This window comes from Venturia canescens, chromosome 7 (assembly GCF_019457755.1).
Source record: "Venturia canescens isolate UGA chromosome 7, ASM1945775v1, whole genome shotgun sequence".
NCBI classification, from domain to species: Eukaryota; Metazoa; Arthropoda; class Insecta; order Hymenoptera; family Ichneumonidae; genus Venturia; species Venturia canescens.
Window position 1 is genome coordinate 11,655,685 of NC_057427.1, and position 20,549 is coordinate 11,676,233.

Consider the following 20,549-nt stretch of genomic DNA (forward strand, 5'->3'; position numbering starts at 1 on the left):
ATGATTCGACCAAACATTGTTCATGTTTGTAACTGGACGTCTCTCATTCAGCTGTTATCTTCGTGCGTTGTTATTCCCCTTCGTTGGTAAGCGCCCAGAAATCGAGTATTTCACTTTGAATTAAAAAACCATTTGAAAATCCTGAATTTTCAAGAAAATTCATGAAAATGGCAGGGTGTCAGTTCATCACGGGACAAATGGCTTCATCACGGGAAAATTCAGCAACCTTGTCAATTTAAATTTCACTCTCTTCATTTATTTACAGTTTCTTTCACCAAATCAACACAAAGTGACGAAGAAAACAAAGATTTTTTAGATTTCTGTATCGTTTAATTAAACTTCATTTTTATATTTTATTATATTAATCTTTTCCTTTCTATACTTTCGTTCCATGATTTAATGCGAAAAGTGATGTTAGACGGAAGTTAGTGCCACGTAGCTCGAATTAATTTTCTGGTATCAGAAGTTGACAGAATTTTGAGGAGATTGCAGCTTAATAAGAGGAGGCAAATATTAAAATCAGAGTGTACAGCCAGCCAGCCGGACAGGGGGTGCAAGTTCAGTGAGTTTCCACCGAGCCCTATTTTCCCCGGTGTATGCATATTTTCCATTATATAAAGTTAAATGCTGGATGGAGAGGGAGAGTGTAATTGAGTTTTCTACTGGAGGTTCAAAGTCATTTCTAACAACGTTATATATCCTGATATAGAAACAATAATAATAAACGAGTGGTATGGAGCAAGGCAGAGTAGTCTTTTGTTCGAAATAATCATTGGCGTACGATGAAATTTCGAAGTAATTAACAACCGTACTCCTGCTGGGGGTGGGGAAGAGTTTTTAATCGTTCTGTGGTGGAAAAAAAATAAATACTTTTTATTGCGAGTGGGTGATGAAAGGGAAGTAAAAAAACCGAAAAAAAACGATAAAAAAAAAAAAAAAAACGGTTTCGTAGGACGAACAGAGAATAAAATTTATTATCACTGCGGCTCTGTAATCGAAATCACAAATGCCGCGGGCAATAAAATTCATGAGGTTCGAAACATGAGAGAGAATAACACGATACGCGAGCCCAACGGGCCACATTCTATTTATGTGCGGGTTATACACATACGCGATAAAGTATGCGTGACAATGACACGAGAACGAGAAAAAATTGGGCGGGGGGGGAGGAGGAAATGTACACAAAAGGGCAGCGTTGAATAAATGCTCCTGAATGGCGTGTAGCTCTACGATCGAACCAACATTTCCGAAGTTCGTCTAACCCATCCGCGACACTTCCCCCCTCCCTCCAATATCCCTTTATCACGTGCAATGCGGATACGCGACTCGTGCGGGCGCGCAATGTATGATAATAATAGAAACGTGCTCCTCGTTCCTGGGCGCATCCAATAATTGTGTGCAATCAATGGATAATTGAATAATTGTAAATTGTTGGGAAGGCAGGCGCGAGTGATTCGATGTGTGCGTTGTACGCAGGGAGTCAAGAGTGTATACGGAAGCACGAGAAATAGTTTTAAAATCCTCTGACGTTTTGCCTCATATTTGGATAAGTTGGAAGAACAACCTTATCCACAATGCACGCTTTATTATTTTATTATTTCAGGATTATTGTTACCCGTATACTGCAGTCATTATCGTCCGGTCATTTAGCCACGCGGACTAAATATTTGCCCCAATATTTGTCTCCCGCGCGATAAGCCGTAAATATGGAAGAACGAAAGATAAATTGGCTGCCGCTATATTTTCGGGTTTGATTGAGCTGCATGCAGATTTAGCCATTTTTTATTCGACAGAATCGCTAGCGCCTGGGAGGACGCAGGGCCAAATGTACTAAAAAAGTAATAAAGTATTTTATTGAGTGCTCCAATTACTTTCTATTTTTCCCCGGGCGCGATCTCTTACGTTGTTATTTTGCTTTTACGTCTTCACGCGTTCATTATTTTTTTTCGAGTATATGTTGCAAACTTTTGGCCGAAAGAAGCGAGAAACGTGCATATGAAACGCTCGCCGTTTCCTCCGCTTGAAAAGCGCGCGGCTGAATCGAACTCTGAAAATTTGACAGGCGCGAATCGTGCGGCGGAGGGCATAAAACAGAGGCAGTCAAAAGGGGAAGGAAAAACGAAGTCCCGCGCGGGGTGACAGAGCGGAGGACGATCCTGGCACTGCGGCGACACGCTGCCCAATGGAATTTATTACGAAGGTTGAAAAAAATATGGAAAGTCTCGCGGTGCGGGCTAAGGCACAAAAGGAAATTGGATATATTTTTAAAGTAGAAATAGCCAAAAAAAGCAGGGATTCTCCGACCGGCTGGAGCGAGCTGGACGAGAGGGTTGATCAATACGCGCAATAAGGGATGAACCCGAGCGAATATATATTTTTCACTTTGAGCTCTTCCGCCATCCCCGTGGAAGCCTGAAACGCGACAAAACTCTGCAAACAAGAATTTCCGGGGTAGCCTACTTTGCCTCGGGTCTCGGAGGGAGCAAAAGTGCGAACATAATCGTGAAATCAAGTGTGTTTCGTGAAGAACCGTGAGGGGGAAATGAGCCTTCGATTTGTGAGAATACGTAAATCCTCATCGATCGGCGGGGCCTGCTGTCTCATTGAAAATAATTCCCGGTGAGCTGCCTTCGTTTTTGAGCTTTTCGAGATTCCATTCCAACCGCATATATAAAGTCATATAACAGATTGGGCAAACAAAGTGGATTGGAGAAAGGAGAATATGTCGTCGAGCGGATTTCGAGAGCAGCCTAGCCGTCTCTTAGCTTCCGTTCTTTATGGATTTGCGCATTCACAAAGCTCGATTCGTAACGACTCGAAGCCCGTGTGATGAGGGTTCCCGATGATGTAGCGTTCAAACGCCCTTTCCAGATGGATCGTATTATTCAATTAATAGAAACTCAACGGAGGATTAAAACCAGATGGGACCATGGAACGAGCGATATCCCGGGCTGTGTGTGCGGGTGCAGGTCTTTTTACTGGGCTCCGTGGAGAATAGCACGTGAAAAAATCTATTGGTTATTGGGTTTGAACCGGCCGTGACCCGCCACTCGGCGGTTCGATGGCTCAGTGCACCGAGCAGTTTCTCAGCCAACTTTTCCGCTCTTTCATTCTCTCTCTCTCTCTCTTTCTCTCCGAGAAGCAGTGCGAGTTGCGTTTTATATTGTTTCAGTGGATAAAAAGAGTGCAAGAAGCCTTTGGATCTGACGTTCATTTATCATTTCCTGTACATTATTTCAATCGAGTATATAGAAAAGCTTTTACTCCGCTTGCACACAGCAGAGCGCACGAGGAATCAATCGTTCATTTGTTTTGCAGAGGGAAGACTGAAAAAAAAATTCTGGCGTCAGGCACAAACAGTTATTTGAGCCGAGTCTCTAATGAGATCGCGTTAATTGCAGCTAAATTTTAAACGTCACATGAAAACTATTGGATTCCACTCCGAAGAAAGCTCGCGATTAAAAATCCCAGGCGTTCAGCGCACTCTGATTAAATCAAACAAAACAAACTAATTGCAAATCGCGACGGTGTCTCTCATTCGAATCTGCACAAATTCGCGAACGTAACCGTAATGGCTTTTCTTTAGTGGAGTTGCGAAGAGCATCCACAAAATTCGGCTTTCATCTTGACAGTATAATGCTCGAACGACGGTCGTCTGTCACACACAGCGAGGGAGAGCGCTCGAGATAGGACACAAAACGCGTATATATAATGGAGTAAGTACTACGAGAGACAATACTAAATAAGCATGTACGCTCGTCGAGCAGAGGCAATCCCAGCAGTAGTTTAACGCTACTATTTTCCGCATGTGGAACGTGAAACACGTTCACCTATCGGGATGAACGTAATCTAGTTGAGTAAAGCCTGCTGCTGCTGCTGCTGCTGCTGCTGCTACCAATCCAACTACACATCAACTAACTTTACTCCAAACAAAACAGGCTCCCAGTTTCGCTGATATGTTTATTCGAATGTCTCTGTAAATCGATCATTACCAAACGGAAGAGCATAAACCACATTCATCAGACAGCTAAATCGTCTCTGTTCCGCGCCACGTGTGTTGTTCCATTTATCTAGAATTAGTAGAAATCCGGGCAGCATGAAGACAACAAACATGTGTTGGTTCCCGGGGAACAGGGACCTTTGGCTCGATCAGTACAGCAGGCCTTCTGGTCGTTGCTCCCTGCGACATTTCGTCAGTCTCAACATTGAAAAACCCCTTAAACACGAATTTTCTTTCCAGTTGACAATTCTTTATCGAATCAGCATAAAACCATGACCCGGGGCGTTGTCGTGGTAGTTACATAAGTTTCCGACACTCCGACGCTTTTGACATAAACGTCGGAATGTTACAGCACACTGAATCAAGTAATTTGGAGCTCTGTAGATCTCCAAGCGTTCCAGGCCAGCTCAGAATGTGAGGAGGGCTCGAAATTGCAACGAGAAATCCCCCAGACCTCGAATCTACGTGTTTGCCTTTGGATGACGCTAATTTACGCTGAACGTATCGACGTGTCTGCTGTACAATGTTGAAGACTCCGAGTCCAGAGCGAAAGGGGTCGAGCCGTTCCGGAGCTTCGTTGTTAAATTTGTCCGTTCGATTTATGACTGATCTACCAGCTCGACGGAATCGACAGCAGCGCATGTATATACGTGTCTCATGTGGAGCAATATTCCCGAGTATATATAAAATATAGACATAGAATCCACCCGGAGGAGCGAGTTACGTACAAGAGATTCGATGGGAGGAATGATTTTTGACGAGAAATCGCTGAGAGTGCGGTGCACTCTCATCGGTCATGGTCTGCATGTACGAAACTATCATAGAGTAGGACGGCAAAGGGGGAAAGGGAAGGGAGGATGTCTCGCTGTATAAAAGGCAAAATTGCTTGTCATGCAAACCGGTTATTGATCGCGTGGCTGTCCCGGTGGTTAATCACTACGAAAAAAAAGAGGTGCGAGTTGATACGTCGACATCGTCTCACCGTTTATTTTTCTCTCCGCGCGGGCAGTTACGAGGCTCTTTGGTGCGGATGGGAAAAAAACGCTCGGGCTATTTGAATCACTAATTCTCGTATAAATCCGAATTAACCTGTCGCGGGAGCTTTCACATTTGGGGTAAAAAAAGTAAGGGAAATAAAAGTATCCTGGAGCTTTTCGTGTCAACGGATACGCGGAAGAGAATGAAAAGTGAATAATTAGCGTTACTGCGATGAAAACGAAGCGGAGGTTTGAGCGTTGGGAGCTTCTGGTTGTGGGCGTTGTGTAAATTTGGATTAAAGTCGAATAATAATTGTTGCTTTATTGGAAGAAATTTGATTCTATTTTCATGAAAATTCATACTTTCAACGCGGTTTCAACACTCGAGCTCGCTCCTCGCTGCTGCTGCTGCTACGCCAATTTTCGCTCCTCCTTTGCCTCGAGTACTTCATAGAATGCGTGAAGTTTCCAACACAAAAAGCTGCTACATGAAAGCCCTAAGTTCGATGGAAGGTTACGAGGAAATTCGAACTTCCGTAACGGTGACGTAGCGTGTATGAGCTTTTGCAATGATAATGAAAAAAAAAGACACCCAGGCACGATTATCCGTAGAGTCTATCGCGAAACTTTCGCACAGCTTTCGCTCACAAGAACGCCCACGTGTGCACGAGCCACGCACAGACGCAGTGCGCAGCGCCCACTTATACAAAGAACGTAAAAGCTTTAGAGACTGAATGAAAACGATGAAAACCGAGGCTGGATAACGAGAAGCCGAATCGCTTGACATTCCAATCGACTATTTCCGCACCGATGTTCACATCGTTTCCACCCTCGTTGCATTCACTTTGAATCATAAAGAAACACGTTCTCTATAATCCCGCACCCCTTACATCGAGAGCACCTGCGGAAGTAGGCTTTCAAAGGCATTTAAGGACATTTGAATAACATCAATGTCGGGTCATACGTCGTGTGCTAAGTTCATTCGATCGGTTTTGCACCTATTACTTTTTCATTCGATCGAGTGCTTTCGAATGTTCTATTTATTTTTAAACCAATAATCGTTTATTACATTCCTGAACCGTATTTCCAGAGGTGATTCATCGTAATACACACGCGATTCGTCAAAAGAACGCGCGTTCATAAAGAACTCATTTCCGAGTGCAGCTCGCTTCGTCTGTGCGATTAATAATACGAAAATATTTCAATATGAAATATAATCAAAACGAATATAGTTCAATCGTAATAATTCATCGAGAATCGTTCCAGCCAATAATCCAACAAATTCAGTCAATTTTCTCATTCTTTTACAAAAAACCAGATGAAATTACTACAAAAATTTCAACGAACGTGAATGTCCAACCGCCAAGTCCAAAGCCTTGAAAGCCAGCTCGGAATTCCCCAATAATTTAACGATCGTCGTCACAGAGCATATATAGAAATCGGCCCTCTGAACAATATGCAATAAGGCTGAGTGCATTGGTGCAATGGAAGCTTGACGAGATCGGCGTCGAATAAATAACCTGAAATCAAAGACTCGAGGGCCAGGGGTTTGGGTATTCCCAAGTAAATCAAGTTGCACAACGTTCTAATAGTTTTTGGAGGTACTTGACGATAAATAACCTTAAATTCGGTTATGTTCAGGACCCTGGTAAATGCTCGGCTAAACACACGCTTCGCTAGAAAATACGCGTGCACCGGGCCAGGGGGGGCGAGGAGAACGGAGAAAGCTTGAGGGGCGGCAGAGGTTCCAAGCTTTTCCGGGATGCTCTGGGGCGATAATAAATCTCGTTCACGCCGAGAACTCTATGCGCGAATCTGATATTGAGTTTGTACAATGCATATATGCACGTACGTGTGTATCACACGTACACTGGCTCAGGGGGTGGGCAGGGAGGAGCGGGGTGGGGGGGGGGGGGGAGGAGGAGGTCACAAGACACATATGCGATTTTAGTGTCCCAGAAACGTGTACATCGGTGTATTTATATATAGATGTGTCTATGGATACAGTTGAGACCAACCATTATGTAGCAAATGGTAGAGCGAGCTCTATGCGTATATATATGTTTAGCGACGCGGTGCGGACCCGTAGCATTTGCTCTTAACCTCCTTCATAACACTTCGATGTTACAGTCTCCCGGTTACAGCCTTACGTACACGCGTCCCTACACGGGATAAACCTCGGGGATATGTACAGTATACGCGAGTATTGTATAATACATAGATTACGTACGAACGAGGTTTGGTAAGACACACCCGACGCGAGAACAAACTCCGCTCGCATATTTACATTTCAAGCGGCAGGCATTCTGGGGTGTTAATCGATTATGTATAACTTGGGAGTAATCTGTGGATTGGTGCGTCTAACTTTGATTACAGTATTGTTCTGATTAGAGTTTCATTTTGGGGGGGAGGGGAGGGGGTATGGGAGGTTTAATGGGATTTGTATTTTCGAGGGCTCAGCGTGAGGCTCATTGGGTTGGAAGGTGTGATTTGAAATCGGAATGTTTTAGTTGATAGTTTTGACGAGGGAGTGGAAAAACTGGGGGATGATGCGTGCCTTAATGAAGTACTTTTGTGCGTGTTAGCGCGCAGGAAGCGTTTTAATGGTGGTGCGTGTATACGGGGGAAGGACTGAATCATATCCTTGGTGAAAATCATATTTTTGCAGGGGCAGCATTATTGTAAAGCGACGTGAAACTTTAACGACGGGCGAGAGTTTCATCGTTCAAACTGATAATGCACTTGGCCATTCGCGCGCGACGATACTAAATATAACTGCTACCTTCGTATCGTCGTAATAAAGTTTTCTTGAACGTTGTTCGAATGGGAGGAAAAAATAAGGGGAAGAATGGTTCAAACGAAGGTGAAAAAAGAAAAGGAAAATAAAATTGACGCCGCCAGCAGGAGGAGCTGCTGGGATATTACAAAATGGAGAGTATTACGGTTCACTCACGTGTTCCAAGAGCCCCCTATACACCTCGGATTAATATCTTATTAACCAGCGAGTTTTATCTCAGGGTTTTAACTTCATATCCTCCTCCTTCATAAAAGGAAAGTTATTTTTCAGCTTCCTCTTCGATCTACAACTTCCAGTACGATATCCCCCAACAACGTGATATCTTTGTATTTATATAAATGAGAGGCAGGAGGGCGGGAGAGGCAAGCGGGATCGGTTCTGATCGCTGCAAGGATAACCGGAGAGAAAAAAACGTGGCTGGTGCTTCGAGCAATCGGTTCGCTTCAATGATATCCCGCTTCGGAGCTTATTGCGAAGAATTCGCTTCACCAAATATACACACAGACACACGTGCGCGCGTGTGCGGGCTCGTACACGCCGGAAGGCCGAGTCCAATATATTGCACTTGTCGGGAAATTCGTTTCTCGCATGTTGCACACAACGTTAGTGTACGCGATTCCGTGTATAAGAATAATGCAGCAGGCTATGTGGGTTTAATGTTTTCGTGAGTGTGTCTCGGTGCGCGCCGGAGGAAAGGTTCGATGGCTCTTTGCTCGCCGGCTGCCCGGAAAAAAGCATGTTCCTTTCCGCTCAATTGAGCTCTTTTTGTTTTTAGAGATTTTTATCAAATCGCTTGCTGCCCTGCTTCGGGTAAGCAGTCGACTCGAGGAAAAAATAAGCTGAAGGGGCCCCGCACTTTATCGTACTCTTTTCCAGGGCTCAAAAGGGTCATTACTTTCAACAGTTTTTTCACATCCGCGCGTTAACATTGCCGAATAATTGGTGGATCGCGATGTTGTGAATAAAGAATGAATAAATCGCTCCACTTGCGCTCGGAAATCGCGTCTTTCGTTCTGCGATCCTCGCGCACGCCCCGCGCCGCGAGTTCGACGATTCTCGTTTAAATCGCGGCGACATATTTGTCAGGTTTTATCGGCACGCATATACATTTTATTAACGAGCCTTGTAATTATCGAAATACAGGTTTATTTAGCCGTGAAATTATTCGACGTTTTGGTACCATAGCCGCGAAGGGAGGGGGGAACGAGCAGCAGGAAAAGGAGGGAAATGTGATGTCAGGGGGACTGAAAATGGACGAGAAAGAACGGTTAATGGCAGTGGTCCAATTCGACAATGGAAAATTTTCATGTCGCGCAAGCTGATACAGACACGTACGTCACTGCAGGTGGATGGAAAACAGCTCGAGTTTTCGGTGATAGAACCCGAGTTCAGGGGAAACAGCAGCGATGCCAAAAGGGGGAGGGTGGAAAGGAAAGGGGCCCGAGGGGTGAGATCGTCAACGATGAAAATGTGTTGGTGGATCCGCGGTCTAGTAAAGAGAACAAACTCTTTCTCTCTCTCTCTCTCTCTCTCTCTCTCTCTCGGTACGCGTATCGCTTTCGCCAATTCGGCATTGGCCAACATATTTTGCTTAATCCCTGGATTACCGGTATCCAACGGATATTGGAATGATACACGTTTGATGACATCGGTAATGACATTATATTTTTAACAACGTTGTCATCAATGAAACAGGCTCGTACCGATCGGATGTGTGGAATAACCATTAAGGTTAAGTAGTGAGTAGCGCTCTCGTATATCTCCCGGAAAGTACGTTTATTGTTTTGTATTTTCAATCGGGATGAAATCTTTTTTTCTCTCCTTGCTTTTCGCACTGCATCGAATAATTCGAGGCTGCAGCATTTCCTGTCGTGCAAAAGACTAGCCGTAAATTCGAAATGTGCTTAGTGGACGTTACATTTTAACGTGCTGCTCGGAATTTCATGGGAACGGGGAAGAAAATGGTGGAAAAAGATGAACAAAATCGTCGCTCTTTCAACAGCGCTCCCGATGCAGGCTTCGCACTTTTTTATTCTACCAAATGTCACATGAATTTTATTCCGCACCTCGCACACTACGAAGGCTCCACTGTCCAGCTGGTTCAATGTAAACCGTAAAAGCTACATGGAGGCTATTCAATTTTCACATGTCATAAAATAAAAGAAAATATTTTTCATCGCTATACCCATGTCAATTCGTCTGTTCTTGGCGTATCACGCACCGCTATTTTTATGGCGAATTTAAGCCTCGTTTTAATGATTTTTATCATTCTTTCGGTTCGTCAAATAATACAATTGTGAAATTCTCGTCGTTCCGTTTGCTGTTAAACTCAATACGCGATTGCTTTTTTGTGGCGCTCGATTCCGCAGTTAAAATCTTTCGTTATTAACTCTCAACGCTCTCATGAAAATCATATCGATTCGCACCGGCACGATAAAACTCGGCTGAAATTTCACGAAAATGGGCTGTAACGTCGATTCCTGTTCATCCTTATTTCGTTATAAAGAAATGGAAGGATCGTTCAAAAGAATGGAATTCGGGAGGGAGCGCGTAGCCTAATTTTGTTATCGAGCACAAGATCTACTAATTCTATTTGGTCTCGTCGCGCACGCTCCGATTCAATTATCGTTATCGCTGTTCAGATGGAGAAAGTCCAGTGGAGCAGGGGGGGCGGGAGGATTGTCGCCACAGAAGATTTTCATCGCGAGAATCGTCGGGGGTAAAACCCGGGGAAAACCTCAATTATTTATAATTACCGAGAATCGGTAGAGCTCCCCGAGCTAACGTATCCGTATTTGTTGCATCAGGAGAAAAAAGCGTATAATTGGATCGCTGGACGAAAAGCCGAAAGCGAATAAAAGCGGAAAAGGGCCAATTTAGTGAGTGCACACAGAGCCGGCCCGGTTATCGTGCACGTTTTTTGCCTCGAGTGATCACTCGAGCTCCGGCAATTTCAATGTCTGCAGTATAAACATACGTGTACTTCTTTTTTGTTAAACGTACGTTTACATAATAAATTCAGCAAGAATCCTGGCAGAATAATTGGTGAAACGCGGACGCATGAATGGACCGTAAAGCACGTGATCGTTAGTCAAGGAAAATAACATTCGCAAATTGTGTGTAGTATCAAGATCGTCAAACCGGCTGAATAAACTATGCGGAGCAGAGCAGCAGCTCTTTCAAAGGCAGAATTTCACGTCGGGGCTACACGCAGAGTGCTTGGATGGCAAAATTTTATGAGTCCATGAGTTATATTTGAATAATAATTACGCGCGCGCGCGCGTATTAACATCTTAATGTGAAACCCATCACACTCGGAATGAGCCATAAATTTGACTGTAACGAAAATCGGGGTTTTTGTATCTTCCATCGTTCCGCAGCAACAAGCGTTGTGACGGCGAATAAAAAAAGGAAAAAAAAAATAAACAAAAAAAATGAAAAAGAAAATAAATAAATAAACAAGTTGCGACACTTCTCCGTTCACCGAATCCAATCAATTTGCCCGCAAGAACTCGCTGACCGTAATCAGATCAATTTTCCGATGGTGAAAAAGTAGCGCGATGATGGAGCGAGATCATCGTCAAGCTCGGCGGCAACGACAAGCGTTATCGCGTGTATCGACAGTGACCGAGTGGTTTTAGGATCGTATCCGCACACGTTTCGCTCTCTGCCTCTCATTTTTCCTCTCTCCCGTCCATACTCGATGTAGTTGGCCTAAATTCATAAAGGACGTAGACAGGCTGGATCGTGAGACGAGCAGGTCGACTGTCATCAGCTACTATACGGAGACGTCCGCAGTCGGACTCGATCAGAAGCGACGTGGCTGTCTCCCCATTATTGTCCTGTGCAGCGGGTCGTATATTGGAAAATGAAAGGACACGTAACAAGATTGTTGGGACTGACACTGCGCGAGGCTCCCTGCACGGGAGTTGTTTCCGGAGGCAGAGGAGAGCGAAATGATTCAGTGCATAGAAGCGCTCTCGAGGAGCGCATCTGCAGGAATAAAAAATTAATCGGTTTGCGTGGCCAGACCGAGGGAGGAAATCTATGAGCCCCGGTGCGAGATGATGCTTTAATAAATTGAAACAATTCCGAGATTCGGTATATCAAGGGGAGAGAGGGCGAAGCAAAACACGGAGCGTGTAATCCAGAAGGACGTAGAGAAACCAAGAGCACACACACACCGAGGGGGAATCTGTTTGTTGTTAAATTAGCATGAAGACTCCGTGGTTAATCAAATACGTTTGCCCCAGCAGCAAGTAGTGCTCTCGGAGCTTGCTCGCATCCAGCACCGAATAGTATGAATACACCAAGAACTCTGCTACGTCACGAAACACACGTAGATCCGGTCAGTGAATGCGTTTGCGCCCATATTTTGGTCACCGGATAGCGCCCTGCAGTGACTCCGGGCTCGCTGCTGGTGTGCCTGATACTCTCTCTTCGTTTCACCAGCCCGTTTCTCCACGATGCAGGTAGAAAGATTTAGCTACGCGTGTATAAACCACTGATACATGTACGCGTATGAATGCATATTATGGGAGAGAGAGAGAGAGAGGGAGAAACAAGGCTGGAAGCAGAACAAGCTGGGCCAAAACTGTCCTCTCCATATGCATGAAAGTGGCCTCGTATTACCTTCCACGAAAGCCGCCTCGACTATCTAAAGTTATATGCGATTATATACATGAGTCATCCAACCCAAAAACCACATAAATTTGACCCGCTCGAGTATCGTCGATTGTCTCGTTGAAAAGGCTACTGCTGAAACGATTTGAAACTTTTTCGTTGGTGCCAGGCTCGTTATTTCATTTTTGGAAAACGAAACGACTTTATTAGATTGTTAATGGTCTCTGGGATCAAGTTTTTTCGTGCTGGTTTCATCGTTTTGAGGGAGAGCGATCAAAGCATCGATTTGAAAGGAAGGAACCAACGAGATCAGCGAGTTCGATTCGTTCATTTTTTACTCAAGGTATTCGCTTGAAACAAGAAACTTTTCGTCGTTCACGAAAAATAAGGATATGTTACGAAATTGAAATGTAAGCCGGTCCGCATTTTCAGAGGAGAGTAGAAAAATCTTGTTTTCGAGAGGGAGAGAGAGAAACTCAATTGAAAATAAGAATAAGTCTGAACGCGAGTCCTCCCTCATCCACGTCGAGGATTCGTTACTCGCTGTATTTATTTATCTTCTTTTTCTCTCTGGCATGAACTCGCGCTCGTTTCGTCTCTCGGTATCTTGGCAAACTGAATTACGGCAAGTACGACGAGAGCCGGCACCGAGTAAGTCCGCTATAACTCGCAGCTTTTCTTTTAATTTTTATTTCTATAAGAGGAAAGAAGGAAATATTGCTGCGGCGCGTAATCAAATTGTTGAAATAACTGGAAGAAGCTTTCGCAACGGTTTCTTGTGTAACGGGGAAAAAACGCGGGAGAAAATTAGTTTTGAAAGGAACGCAGTGGTTGAGTGACGTTGAAATAGAGCATATATTCAAAGCTGAATAATGTTGATTCGGAGAGAAAGATTTAGCAAAGTTTACTTCGCCAACGACATAAGAAAATCTAACTTATTTCCAGCCCCCTGCACTTTGCAGTTTTATTTCTCAAATTTTATTTGATTTCGTCAAGCATCATAAAAGTTATGACCATTCACGAGAGTTCAGTCGAACAAGTTTGAGGACAATGCGGAGAACGGAGGAAAAAGGCCTACTAGAAAAGGTGCTTTACGTATGGCGCGTTACACACGGTGGAAAATTGTACCGAGTACTTTTCTTCACTGCCATGAGAGGACTTTACACGTCTTTTTGACTTTGTTTTCCCTTACAGGGCCAAAAAGTATAACGAGTTTTTCGCCGTCGTCATTTTCATCCTAGTCGTTTTAAGGTTTTCTACGGCGCAGCGGTTGCTTCTGTCTATTTTTTTCGTCTGCTCTCAAAGGCCGCGTTTGTATTCGTTAAAAAACGAGAGAATATCTTGCCTATGGGCGGTGAAAATTTTCTTGCAAATCTTTCTCACCGTCGTCTCCGTCCGCCGCTCTCCTTTTTTTCCTCTTCGCAGTCCTGCGCTTCCCCCTTATGTCCTCGAGTTTGTTCGTCGTCCTATATATGCAGTGATTTCGACGAAACGACTCCCACAGCACGCGCCGTGAGAAAGAAGAAATCCGGAGCTGAGGGGGGGGGGGGAGAGGATGAACGGACGAAAGCTCGGAAACAAGACTCAGTTTTTGCCACTTTAACGTCGACGATGAAAACACTTCGTGCAAGCTTATATTCTCTGACTCCGTATTAAAGAATGTCATCAATTATACGAGGAAAAACGTATTTCTCGGATTGGTCTGACGACGAGGAGACTTCTTGTCATCGCGTCGCCAAAAGTTTAATCTTCTATTCCCCATTGCGGTTTTATTCATGAGAGACGAGCCCCCAACTTCTGATATTTCTCGCGAGAATCACCGCGAGAAAATCTGAGAGAGCCCGAAAAAAAGAAACGAGCGAGCGCGAATAAAATCAAGATAATCAAGTCTCGCGCGCGCGCGAGGTTTTCTCATTCGACGTCCAAACTTTTAATTATTTATTTTCAAAGCGACAGCGAATGCTTGTACAATTGTATTAGGAAAAGAGCCCTCGAAACTGTTGGATTTTTGATGAAATATGAGCAGCCAATCTATGAAAGCTCGACATATATAATGAAGCAGCGAAAACTCTCATCGAGCTAAAACTCGGTCACGTTTCCGCGTTCTTTATCCTCTGATGAAAGTTTTACACTAGAAGCTTCCAAAAAATTTCATTCATTATTCAGAAATAAGAGGATCCCGCGAAAATAGCCAATGACGCGGCTGCGAGCAGCAATTTTTTCGTCTCTGCGCGACACACCGCGAATCCTACCGGAGCAAACTTTTCACAAGATGAAATATTATTTTTCGGTATTTCGTTGTTAATTAACTCCAGCCGAAAGTCGCAGTTCAACGAAACTTTTCCATCGACTTGAGGCCGAGGGAAAGTCCATAGAAGTTTCGTCGCCAATCAAATTAAGGCCACAAACCAGATAATTTATTGTCGGATTCATTATTTGCGTATAAAAAAAATAATCAACTAATAAAAATCGAGAGGGAAAGGGACAGGGGGTTGGTCGGTAACTCTCCGAAGGGCTCAACCTCGTTGCCGAGACCACAAAATAATTCCATTCCCCTGTTTCCTTCTCCCTTTGGTCTTAACCATGCCATTATCGAGTGACCGTCGAGCATTCGATGCATCCATGTGCAAGCTCGTTTAAGTACGTACTTCCGTGCGTCGAGGTTCTCGGACTTGGTGCATGCCTCTATCGTATTGCACAGCAGAGAGAGGGCATACCCGAGCGCAGATGGGTCCTCTCGAGGCGCTCCATAAATGCCGCACATCTGATCAAATTATCCTTTCCCTTGCGCTCTCCGGCCCCCTCTTATACGGTAATTACCGTGGCACTGCTACTGTTTGAGCAAAGGGTTAAAGGTCATTTATAAACGAGGGATAAATCGGGCTTGCCGGAGGTGGTAGCCTCTTCAAAATTTCCTCCAACGCCCCAAAATCCCGAAATATAATTCAGTTATTGCGGAAAATCGAGCCAAAAATCCCATTAAGGGGATGGAACAGTCGGTTTATCGCGACCGTGATTGCGAGAGAGAAATTTCGAAATCCAAATTCTGTGACACAGTTCAGATGAAAAAAAGCCTCGTCAGCCAATATTTTCCATCGTTCTGCGCGGGCCGACAGAGCCTTATTTTTTTCATCGGTTAAACTGTGTGTCAAAATATTTTTATTTCAAAAACTCCAAGTGAGCTTGCTCGACTGATTCACACACTCTTAACGATATGAGGCGATTGCAAACGGTATCAAAAACGTAACTAATAAACGTTAAACATATTTACCCCTCTATTATCTTCGCCCAATCATTAATAACATTATCCCGATTCGATAAGCATCATTATTGCATGCAAGTACTGTTATTACGACTGTCCTCATGAGCAGCAATCCGCACGAATCCTGCGTGAAAGCTTCTCTCAGCCTCGCCAAGCCGAGGCGAGATGGACACATAAAAATGAGAGTATAAAAGGAGCTTCGTGTACCTGGGACGATAATTATAATAATCGCGTCCTCCATAAAACGAATAGTCCATCTTTAGCGCTCGTATTCTTTTTTTTTTCTTTTTCTTTTTCTTTTCCTCGTCTTTTTATTTTTCCTCTCTCACGAGGCGAGAGCTCGCGTATACGCGTACTCGTGTGTGTACATACGAGGAGACTGTGCGGAATTACCGGGCTTTCACGCCATTTCGGTGCAACATTAAGCCATTAAAAGTGTATAACGTTTGTATTTGAAGCGCGCGTAGAAGCATCGTTTCTATCCGATGTTTGCACTTCTTTTTTCAGGCTTTTTTCCTTTTCCCTTTTTTTTTCTTTCTTTCGTTAACTAGAGAAAGGGCCTTTATAGGAAAACGGGGAAAGCGCGAACGTACCTTCGGCCCTCGCATCCACTCGATTGCGGGGCGCACACTCTTGAGCTCAATCCCTCAAAAAAATGTAGCCGCTTCTACTTGACGCTTATTTTATATGAATTTCTACACACATGGGGCATTCCAGGCCAGAAAAATTTTTACAATTTTTTTTTCTCGACCCAAAAGTAGTTGCGAATTTTTAAAAAAAATGGCGTTGTTTTTGTTCAGAGTGACATAACGCTTTCGAAAATCTACTTATCGGGACGTTCTTTCTTCAAAGTTATCGTCTTCGAACGTACTTTTCAGAAAAAAATATCAAAAAACCTTACAAGTCCATCTTCAACGTTTTTTTTTTTTGGAGAGATGATTGCCATTTTTTATGTTTTTTCTTTCCTCCATAAGAAACCTTGACATTTTCTACAAGTTTTCTCAAATTTTCAAAGCCCATTTTTTCGCATTCTATTCTTTTTTCCATTACAAAAAAGAAAAATGTTTTTCTAATTCAGCTCATTTGTAATGACACCAATTTGAAAATCGTCTAGGATGTACCGAGAACCTCGAAAGTCGGGGGCTCAAAAGTGCTCGATTCGGCCTCGAAATAAGGCCCACACACGTGCATAAATATCATCTGCTTTTTCCATAGATTCACATCTATCTGTACACAGATGAATATTAGGCGGATGCTGCGGGGAATAAAGATGTAGGTGTAGGCTTGCCCGAGTAAGTTGCAACGTTGCGTAATGCATGAAGAACGGGGGCAGGCTGACAGGGAAAAGCCGAAGAGCTTTGTTTCCCGGGTGGATCGTCATTTTGGATTGGCCGCAAGACCAGCCAGCGTGAACACACTTGAGCTCGTGCTCCATACTAACTCTACAAAATGCACTGTGCAGCTTGGCTGTGCGCGTGTTTATAGAGGCTATGTATTTCGTCTCCTCAGACGCCGTACCGAAGTACACGCGCGTCCGTCCAGATCCTGGCTCTTTCTCCTCATTTCTCCTCGTCCTCCGAGCGTAAATCGCAAGTCGCGTGTCCATTCGTTTGAAATTTCTTGGAGCGCGAATTTTACGAGACGCTTATAAGCCAGAGGCGCCGTTTGTGACGCGGCTGCGGCCGACAAATCTCCTCGTGATGGGTATACGAAGCTCTCTCGGGGTCCGCTGGAAATGCGTTGCTCGAAGCAGGCTGCCTTCGATCAATGATTTCAAAGGTGTATTACTGCTCGCCTTCCATTATAACCGGAGTTCAATCCTTCGCATTTTTATTAGCGAAACGACAGCAATCGTTCCACTGTTAACGGGCTGCTGCCGTTCGAGTCGCAAAGTTAACGAATCGCTTTGTAAAGCTCGCCGAAAGTACGAGCGGAAAAGTAGCAAATAATAATGAAATGCTGGGACTGGGCCGATTGAGACGAAGCTATTGAAATGAGCGTGGCTCGTCTTTGAAGAGCTCGGCGCAGCCGACGTCAGCCCGGGGAACGAGAGCGAGCGCACGCTGCGAAGCATTGTTAAGAAAATCATTTGTGTTTCATATACGTTTGCGTTAGCCAGTGTTGAGCTAATGAAATTCAGGGGTGTTACGGCTGAAACTAGTATTGTTCGTTGTTAGTGGATTATATTGAGTAAAATTGGAGAAATGAGTAAAACAGAGGGAAGCGTGCTCGCGAAAAATTAGCATATTTCGAGGGAAGGCAGCGGAGGAACGTTAGCCCGGCATGTTTGTATCTCTTACAGCGCAGGATAATGTTCTATGCAGCCAACTATCTCTGCGCTTTGCTCCTTTCCCCGTCCACACTTAGTCGGGTTTTGCGTATACATACAGACTTTTGTATAATGCATGAGATAAAGGTGGACAGGAAAAGGGAGGAAGAGGTGAGTAGGGTCGAGAGGGTGAGGAGATGTTCGGGGTGTGTGACTGGCGATAGGAAAAAGCTCCTGCCTCGAAGGCGCGCGCATTTTTACCATGTGCTCTGTTCAAGTGGGTTTTCTTGTTCTGCTCGATTACTCGGGACAGTCCCAGAGATTCCGGTCGCGTGTGTATGCTTTTAAAACGATAATTCACGCGGGTTCTCGCGAGCTTGTCAACGGACAATCAAATTTCATCTTGTGCTTTCGATCCGGAAAAAAGTGGTGCTGCTAAGTGAAGGTAACGATGACGAATGGAGGCTTCGAAGGAAAGCTTTTGAGCAATTTGGAGAAATTAAAACTCCATTCGATGTCGTATCATTAAGACTTTTCCCTCAGGATGCCCATTTCAATCGAAATTTAGCCAATATCGCTTACCCCCGGAGAAACCCAAGCCCGCGTACTCTCGGGAGCGTAACTTATTTCTTTTTTGTCTCACGAATTCATCAAAAGTCAAACGATAAGAAGGACAAGCGAGGATTTATAGTTCTCGTTTAAAACTTGCTAGCTTCGCTGTGTGTCTATGTGTGTGTGTGTGTGTGTGTGTGTGTGTGTGTGTGTGTGTGTGTGCTCGAGCCCGCATCTCGCTTTCCTTCTTCACCTGGATTTTTCTTCTTCCCTCAACCACTATTCCACCCTTCATCCTCTCCAAGCCCCTAAGGTAGCTACCGTGTTCTCGGAAAAAAACTCGACGATCGTGCATCATCATTCATCATCGCACACTCTTTTCCCCTCCTCCTCCGCTCTCTCTCTCTCTCTCTCTCTCTCTCTCTCTCTCTCTCTCTCTCTCTCTCTCTCGTCTGTCCGTCCAAGAGCGTAGGCTACACGTAATGCATTGTGTGTTATATACTGGACCAGCAACAGACGAGCTTATAAATGTGAAATGTACTTTTTCGCACAACCACAAAAAGGCATCAGTGCATTTCCTTTCGCCTTTTTCCTTCCATAAATCACCGTTTCCTCATTATGTATTCACATTGAATCGTTTGTCTGACTTGTGACTTACTAAAGAAATGGATATTCTATGATTGATTGTTCGTGTTAACACGGTGCATGGAGATATTCTGTCTGAAGATTCACCGAGAATCTTAAACGTCTCTGGAGCCACGTAGTTTAATGAATTTTCAACAAAATTCTCAGGGATTTTTCTCTGCTTTTTGTCCATGAAAATAGTAGTTAATTTCCACTCATTACTTTCATTCTATTCGTTATTTCATTTCCTAAATCCTCTTTACCAGAGGAAAAGTTAATTCCGAGTCATTTTTATTGTAATCTTAAGCGAAGCCCGTGCAATCGTCTAACACGAGAGGAAAACAAACTCGAACAAGCGGCGAGCCAGCCCCTTAAATTCCCTTCACTTCGTTCGAACAGTTGGTAAAGCAGAAGCGCATACGGAACGATAAACCGTTGTAATAGCTCGACAAATTATGTAGGCCTATAAAATAGAATACGCGCCATTATCTTACAAGACAATTGGATAATGGCGAGCCGCGAGAGAGACATTACAATTTTGCTACGGAACCTTCGAATATTTGGGTAAGCCGAAACAATGGATTGTGAATATATCGGAGCAGACTTGCCCTAAGCTCTGCCTCCGTTCCTTTCTCTCTCTCGCTCTTCGTGCTCCTTTCTCTAAAAGCTTGTAATACACGGAGTATCAAGTTTTCTAATGGTGTGATAAAAACGAAAGTTTAAGTTTAGCGAGCGTTATTTATTCATACATTCGAATATTTACTGGTTCATTTTTCAAGGAAGGAACTACTTTTAAATTAGTTCATGTACGAAACGATTTTCTCAAGAAAGTCTTGAAATTCACACAGAGTTTAAACGGATAATCGACTGACACGCGTATCAAATTTCTAAGGGTTCGTCTTACCGGTTATTGAGATAAACGTGTTTAAATATGAAATAAAATACACAGGGTTATAAGGGCTATGCGTAAAAAATCGTTTATCTTTCCATATAACGAATGAACGCTTATTACAAAGTTTATGAAAAAGTACACAATAACAATAAAGGTTTAGGAAAAATTCGAGACGATTGTCTTACTAGTAATAAAAATATGTTACATTAAAGATCAAACGAAATTGGTAACGAGCACTTGTATAGCCTCACATTTGCTTATTTTGACATTTCGTTTCGTCTTGACTTGGCTCATTCCTGTCATAGCCTTCTGTCTGTTTATTACCACTTTTTTTTATCCATTTCCCGTTGCGTTTTCCCTTTGCACTCTCTAAATCGATTTTTCGCATAAATATGTATAGTATTTTGGCCAGAGACGAATGAAATTTGGGCTTCAGTCAGTGATGGATCCCCGATTAATAAAAATGGCTTGCGTAATTTCATTCGCTAAAAGATAAATTGAAAAAATTTATTCACAATTTCGAATTAATAACTCTAACATTAATTTATAGTGA

General features: G+C 43.7%; 1 protein-coding gene across 1 annotated transcript in view; it reads right to left on the reverse strand.

The window, feature by feature from the left end:
- The window catches only part of LOC122413607 (uncharacterized), a 139,217-nt gene that overhangs the window by 81,966 nt on the left and 36,702 nt on the right, over positions 1–20,549 (reverse strand). The window lies entirely within an intron of this gene.